The 8,140-nt window shown below is 38.0% G+C and overlaps 1 protein-coding gene across 3 annotated transcripts in view; it reads right to left on the bottom strand.

The window, feature by feature from the left end:
• Nucleotides 1-2,224, bottom strand: part of LOC144989036 (NLR family CARD domain-containing protein 3-like) — a 228,432-nt gene extending 226,208 nt beyond the window's left edge. For 2 of the 3 annotated variants that reach the window (XM_078940768.1, XM_078940770.1), the window contains exons 1-2: nucleotides 2,093-2,224; nucleotides 1,180-1,791 (exon numbers count right to left, since the gene is read on the bottom strand). The gene's annotated coding sequence lies outside the window, so the exon portion shown is untranslated. The remainder of the gene's footprint in view (nucleotides 1-1,179; nucleotides 1,792-2,092) is intronic. The other variant, XM_078940763.1, reaches the window with a different exon arrangement.
• Nucleotides 2,225-8,140: the final 5,916 nt, after the last annotated feature.

Genomic DNA, 8,140 nt, shown 5'->3' with positions numbered 1-8,140 from the left:
TTGCTTCATCCTCACAGACTGAGCTTTGTGTCCTCCAGAGTTGTCCAACTCTTTTCTTTCCTCTCAGACCTAAAGCGCTCACAGCAGATGGTTGACCTTCCTGGATGGATCAGCTGATGTTCTTGATGAGAACATTGTTGTTCCTGCTGAGAGCTGAACTCTGCTTTGTTCACTACAAACTGCTTCTTACTGTGAGTCTGAAGGTCCTGGTTCAGTTCTGAAGTGTGGAGGTTTCCATTTGGACCGGTCACTCTTCATGGATCCACAGCTGGAGGCTGCAGACTGGACTCTCTGTGTGACCTGTTGACCTCTGCAAACACCAAAGCATCAGAGTGTTGGAGGATCTGCTTCTTCATGAACAGCTGATGGACTTTGACATGAACACAGACTGAGCTGTTTAGTCTGGAATAACATGACATGTTTGGATCAACAGTTTCCAGCTTTCAGCATTTTCTGTCAGTCAATCCAGACTTTTTTCTAGAAAAGCTGATTCCAATTCTCCATGTAGAAATGGAGAAATTCTGAGAGCAGAAAGTCCAACTAGAACAATGTGATGTTTGGAAAGCATGAAAATCTGAATCCTAGGAGTCTGCAGTGATTCTTCTCATTAGACTGGAGCTGCTGTCAGTCAGAGTCAGCAGTCAACATGTTTTCTTCTCCAACATCTCTGATGTCTCTCAGAGACTCTCAGAAGACTCAACTGAAAAGATCTCATCACACACATGATGCTCCAAGTGAGTCTGATCAGAGAGATCCAGAACTGAACCAGACCTCAAGTCCTTCATCTGAAAACTGTTGATCATCTGAACTACAATCCAGCCTCCAAAAACTCTGACAAACACTCACTGGTCCACTGCTGAATGGATGTTCTTGAAGTTAGGATTAACATCCCTTGATCTGTCACTCATGGACCCCCAGCTGGATCCAGATCCATATCCAGGTCCAGGTCCAGGTCCAGGTTGGTTCCTGTGTAGAATGAAGGTTGCTGGTGTGAGTCCTGAGCTCTGACATGGAGAAGATCATGGACAGTTGGAGATGTTCATCTCACCTCTGAGCTTTGCTCTGGTTGTCATGGTTACCATCTCTGCTTCTAGAGGGAGGGGCTCCCTCCTGTGGTTCCTCCCACTGATCCATGCTGCTGGATTCACTGGATCCACATCAGCTCACACACACCTTCACCTGCAGAGGAAACCCTCCTCCTCATCATCATCATCATCATCATCAGGATCAAGTTTCTGCTTTGGAGCTTCATTTTCAATCCTCAACATCTTCATCAAATCTTTGTTTGCTGCAGCAGAAAAGTTTTTCTTCTTTCATTCAGATGATGATTCAAATGTTCTGATCAGTTCTGTCTGCAGCAGCATCAGGACTCTGATTCCTGCAGGACTCTGTGGATCTGAACCAACTTCTCTTTTCTGATGTTTTTCTGGACTAAAACTAAACATCTGGATGAACTCAGAGTTTCCTCACTGACATTTGACCTTTGACCTGTTTTCTTTCATGTCCAGAATCCAGTAGATCCGCTCTGAAGAAAATCCATGAAGTGAGTTGAAATCCAAACGTATTAAAGCAGAATTGAAGCAACATCAGAGCAAAAGCAGCAGAAAAGATCAAAGCTGTTCAGATGTTCTTCCTCACATGAGAGCCTCTCATTTCATCTGATGAAGATCAAACATTTCCTCCATTCAGACATCAAGCTGCACTTCCTATTCCGCCCTGCAGAGGTCAGTGATTGCAGATCCTAAAAGGCTCCGTCTGTTTGCAGATGATCTCATGATCTTCACTTTGTTTCTTCGTTTGGTTGAAGGATGAAGAAAGAAGTAAAGAAAGAAAAATCACAACCAGATCAAATAGGATTAAAAAAGCTGAAGCTCAGATGATTGATCCTCCTTTGAACTCCTCTAAATCATTTCATCACTTCATGATCCAGAACTCCAAACTAATGGATCAATCTGATCTGATCTCAGTCAGGATCCTTTAGATTCCAACAAAGAGGCTCCCAGCTGAGTCCTAACATTCAAGAACTTCTTCTGAAAGTCTTTGAAATGCAATCATCCACATTCTTTCCATCCCAGCTGTTCCATCAACTCACCCCTCTGACACAAATGCAGCTGTTCTTTCTTTGACTTCTTCCTCTGGATCTTTGGAACCGCTTTGTGTTCCTGAAGTCCAACCGGCTCCAGTTTCAAACCGGTTCTGAATGCAGCCAAGAAGCAGATTCCTGTGGACTTTGGACATGAAGGACACGGTCTGACCCTGAAGCAGATCATAAAGTGGATTAATCTGTTCTGCTGTCAACAGATGATTGGTTGATGTTTAATCATTGACTGGATTTATGATTTGATTGTTTTCTTCTGTCAAACATCAACAGATTTTGAGGTTTTTCTTTTTCTCCAAACATCACATGATGATGGAAATCTGAGGGAACTGGATCAGAAAAAAAAAAAAAACTTTTAAATCTGTTTCCATTTTCCATCATTTCTATTTTCTTCTCATTTTCTTTTCTTCGACCCAAAACTCCTCCAACAGGATTCCTGAAGCGTCTTTCAAAGTCAGAAGTTTCAGATTCTCTATCAGGGTTTGTGTTTGTGAAAAAGACCTTCAGGATTTAGAATCTGGTTCTGGACTCTTCTGCCTGATGAAGGTCTGACAGACAAACCCTGCAGGAAGAAACCAACTGCATTTGCTGCTTCTGCGCTCCAAAGTCTGTTTCCATGGCAACAGCAGGTTGTTAGCTGGTCCCGCCTACAGCAGACTGAGCAACAGTTTTGTCTCCTTTGCACATGTATGTAATAGATTACACTGTAAATACACTCATCCCTAAATGTAAATATTTAGTATTTCTGTACATTTCTAATCAAACAACCTGGAAATCTGGACAGAACTGTTTATAGTAGAACTACCTTGTACAGTAAACCCTTGTTTTTCGCGGGGGTTACGTTCCGTCAAGTAGAAACCTTTATATTTTTAACAATTATTATACAATTAAATACTCTATTATACATTGAAAAGAAAGAACAAAGCATTTTACAGGCTCAAGCACCAATAAAAGTACTTTAGAAATGTTTTTTTTTCAACAAATAACTTCTGTACTGTCAAATAATTTTAATCATTGATGTGAACAGAAGGCTTCAAATCGCGGAGATTAGTCCCGCCCACCGCGACCCAAAGAATTGGATTAAACGGGAGAAAATTTGAAATGATTATGAAAAAGATACAAAGTACAGTTGTACAAATAGTGACTCAGGTGTATTTCACTGCTCTTCAGACTGAGCCGCTGCATCCTGACTCCACTCTGCAGTGTTTTCTTCTTCTGAATCCCGCGGTGCAGCTGTGTTTGTTCGGGAGAAGAACACAGTGATTGGCAGTTGTCGCTCTGTTTTCTATGGGTTTTAGAGAAACTCGAAATTGCAAGATGATTTTCACGTACGAGTTGTAAATTTGGCGAGCTGTCTTTTAGGTACGTGTACATATTAAACTGCAACGTTATTGACGCACAGGTAGAGAAGAAGCAGAGGGACATTTTAGCCAATCAGAATGCAGAACACAATGCACGATGCAAATCCGTGAAGTAGCGAAACCGTGAAAAGTAAACCGTGTTATAGCGAGGGATCACTGTACATTGTTTTCATATCTAACTCATATTTATTTGCATCTTGAACTTCTATTCATGACATGTTTCTATCCCTCACTTTACTGCTTGTTGTACTTTGGTTAAACACAAACTGCATTTGGTTTCCTTGTACCTGTTTATGTGTAACGACAATAAAACTGAATCTAATCTAATGTCTGTTAGAGCAGAACAGAGCCGCTCAGAGGTCAAAGGTCAGCTGCTGCACCTTTCTGTGACTGCAGTCCTTCACCTGCCGACACACCCACAGGACACCTGAGCATTAGCTCCGCCCCCTAGCAAAGTCTGTGTGGGAGCTTCACTCTGCACAGGAGCAGAACCCTCAGCTGCTCCTCTTCATCTCTGCTGCTCCTCTTCATCTCAGCTGCTCCTCTTCCTCTCTGCTGCTCCTCTTCCTCTCTGCTGCTCCTCTTCCTCTCTGCTGCTCCTCTTCCTCTCTGCTGCTCCTTCAGGGGGCAGGAGGAGGCGTCACCTCCAGACAGCTGGGATCCTCTGAGGATTGGGTTCTGTTAGCAGGTTAGTAACTGCACTGCGGTGATGTGTGGAACCTGGACTACCGCGTCAACTTCACCTGGATAAACTCCTCCAGAATCAAAGAAGTCAACCAAACAATTCCTGTTTTTCTGACTTCACTCTCATCAAACACACAGCTGGGAAAGATCGCTGCATTCATTTAGACACACCAATGTTGATCAATCTAACACACCAAGACATACTTTTATTATTTTATTGAAATATAATCATTACAAAACTCTCGCAGACACAACACACAAAGATGCAAGGCACAGCTCTTTTCAAAAACAAAGATAAAAAAAACAAAAAAACACCAAGTATCATGTATAAAAGATATTTAAAAAAATCAGCATAAATTCAAATACAAGGCAGTCAACAATCTGGACCCTAGATTTGTAACCATTCTGTAGCAGAGTTACAAATGTCATCAATGAAAGGATTTGAGTTGTGAATACATTTCAATGAGGAGAAATACAATTTGACTTCATTTTGAAAACACAGGAGGTTCGGCCGATCTTTTTTCCACTTTTTCTTATGAATATGATATTTTCCCAAAAGCAGGAAGATGTTCACCAAGTTTGTTTTGGCAACTTACTGATATAAGACAAAATATCTTTTTCTGTTAATTGTATGTTGTTAATGTTTTGACTAAGCCAGTTCTGAAAATCTTGCCAGAACCTTTGGATCACTGGACATGAAACAAACAGGTGTCTGGTTGTTTCTGGGGCTACATGACAGAAATCACACGGATCAACCTCAAAGCCAAATCTACTTCTCAATGTCTCTGCCGAAGGGTAATAATTGTTTATCATTTTGAACTGCATTTCTTTAATTTTGGGGACCACTGGCCATTTTAGGAATTTCCAAAGTTGAGCCCCTGATGTGACTGACAGGTGTCTCAGTTATTTTATATTTCACTTTTCTATTGAAGTCATGATATAATATACCTTTAAAGGATTTGTTTAGGTATTTATTATCACATTTTTTTTCATTAAGTTTTATTTCTCCTATTACTAAATTTGGTAATTTAATTTGAACATAGGAAGACAGTATTGTTTTTTTATTAAATGTATTAAAGCAATTGGAATTTCTCTGCAGGTTTTCTGGAATTCTTTGGTTGTGCATTCAATATCATATTTACTTTTGAAGTCTTTTAACTGAAGAATTTCTCCATTTGAATCAAGAATATCCCTTACAAAAAGAATCTTGTGATCAAACCAATTCTGATGAAAAATGGTCTTCCTGTTTGTGGTAATTACTCTGTTGTTCCACAGGGGGGCGCAGTGAGGAGTGTAATTTTGGCTGAATATCATTTTCCAGTGGAAAAGTACTTGTTTGTGAAATTCTGAAATCTTTATAGGAAGTTTGGAAATTTCAAAGTCACATATCAGCAAAAGATCGAATCCACCGACTTTATTGAAGATGTTTTTGGGAATATGAAACCATATTGAATCAGGATTAGCCAAAAAGTATTTTAACCATTTTATTCTAAAGGTTCCAATCATTGATTCAAAATCAGTCGTCCTTATACCTCCTAAATTATATTCCCTAATTAGTTGAGATTTTCTGATGTAATGGGTCTTATTTCTCCAAATAAATTTATAAATAACTGAGTTAATCTTTTTAAACATTCTTTGGGTTAATGTAGAGAGATTGGCACGGATATATTAATTTTGAAATTCCCTCAGATTTGGACAACAAATTTCTTCCAAAAATGGTTAGATCTCTGATTAACCAGTGATTGAATGATTTCTGCATTTGGTTATTTTTTTCCATTATGTTTATTTCTTCTCTTTCTTTTTCATCTTTATTTAATTTAATTCCTAAATATTTTACTTCGTGTTTTGTTGGGATTGAAAACATTTATTTTTCCAGACAAGAGTACAGGGGGAGTAATTCACATTTTTGTAAGTTTAATTGAAGACCAGAAGCTTTTGAGATAATGGATATAATTTGCAGGGCTTTCATTACCATGTTTTTGTCTTTTAAAAAAAACGGTGTCATCTGCAAACTGGCTAAGGCGGAATTCAAAATCAAAAACCTTAATGACTTGAAAATTAGGGTTGTTTAGAATTAAGTATGCTATGTTACATTTATTCTGGGTGTTAGTTCTGAGTTAACAGTGATGTAACTGTAAATTTCAGTATAGAACATTCTTATAATTGAGCAAAATTTTTTTCCAAATCCAAAACGTTCCAGCGTTTGAAATAAAAAGTTATGTTCTACAGAATCAAAGGCTTTGAAATAGTCAGTAAATAAAATGAGACTTTGTTTCTAGCATAGATTGATAATCCATCATGTCCAGAATTAATCTAACATTATTATGTATGTTTCTTCCTTTTATAAAGGCAGATTGAAAACTATCCACTACTTTGTCTAGAACCAGTTTAATCCTGTTTGCATAAACCAGAGCCAATAGTTTGTAATCATTACACAGCAGAGTGATGGGCCTCCAATTATCTAACTTTGTCCTTATTTGGTTTAGGGAGTAAGGTTATCAGTCCAGTTTTCATAGATGGAGTTAGACAACCTTCATGGATGCAGTCTTTGAAAGCATTAATCATTAAATCTTTAATGTCCGGCCAGAAAAACTTTAAAAATTCTGCAGTTAGTCCATCTATTCCTGGTGATTTGCCATTACTCATATTTTTCAATGCAATTTCAATTTCTGATATAGTTACATCTTCGTCTAAACTAATTCTATCGACGTCTTCTATCTTTTGGATGTGTTCTTTAATTTGGGTAAAATATATGTCACAATTTTCTTGGCAAAAATTTGAGCTATATAAAGTTGAGTAAAATGAAAAAAAATCAGATTTAATTTGCTCTGGGTCTTCAATTAATCTTCCATTTTTGTTTATTTTACCTAACTGTTTTTTTGTTTGTCTCCATTTTTCTAATCCATAGAAGTATGTTGTGTTTTTTTCTCCCTCTTCAATCCACTTAGCTCTGGATCGTATAAACGCACCGTTTGCTTTTTCTGAATAAATCTCATCAAGTTGTTTCTGGAGCTTGTTTAACTCGGCCAGATCTTCCTCTGAAGGATCAGTCTTGTTGCATAAAATATTCATCTTTCTGACAATTTCTTTTTGCTTTATTTTCCTATTTTTACAACATGTTTACCAGTTTCACCTGCTATACGTTTGCTTTCAAATTTAAACCACTCCCACTTCCCTTTGTTTGTCATTTCCATTCCCTTGACTTTCAAACATAGAGATTTGATCTCCTTAATAAATATATCATTTAGTAAAAGTTTATTGTTGAATTTCCACGTGTTGTGAGATGGGTGTGTATTTTTGCACAGTTTTAGGGAAAGGCTGATTAAACAATGGTCAGTAAGTGGAGACGGTTCTATTTCACAGTTTCCTACATGAGCAGATAAAGGTTGAGAAATGAGCCAATAATCTATTCTTGATCGCTGGTTAAAGTTTGATAAACTGATCCATGTATAGTTTTTAGATGTGGGGTTTTTTAATCTCCAGAAATTAAATGTGTTTGTTGACAAACAGAAGTTTCTGATGACATCATTGTGTTCTGGTTGTTGTCCTTTAACGGGTAATCTATCAAGCCAAGAGTTTGAAGCAATGTTAAAGTCTCCTCCAATAATTACTTTATCTGTTGCATGAGAAATTTTCCATTCCAAAAAAAACATAAGCAAGTTTTTCCAACATATTCTTATTTTGTACTTTGTTATTGTCCCCATATAAAGTCAGCACAATGATGACTTGCTCATTTATTTCAATAGCTGCTAACAACCAGAGGCCTTCTCCATCTCCAAGATGCCTAATTAACTTCCCTGAAAACCTGTTCAACAGAATCCTGACTCCTGCTGAGCGGCTTGTGCCGTGTGAGGAAAGGATTGTATCTCCCCATTGTTGTTTCCAAAAGACTTCATCTGCTGGACCTGAGTGGGTTTCTGCAGTAAAATCAGATTTGCCTTAAGTTCTTTACAAAATAAAAAGAGTGCCTTGCGTTTTGTAATCATTTTCAAACCTC

Source organism: Oryzias latipes, chromosome 2, assembly GCF_053564925.1.
Source record: "Oryzias latipes strain Hd-rR chromosome 2, Olatipes_Hd-rR_3.1".
Classification (NCBI taxonomy): domain Eukaryota; kingdom Metazoa; phylum Chordata; class Actinopteri; order Beloniformes; family Adrianichthyidae; genus Oryzias; species Oryzias latipes.
Note: the sequence above shows the minus strand (reverse complement) of the source record. Positions and strands in the feature narration are given on the sequence as shown.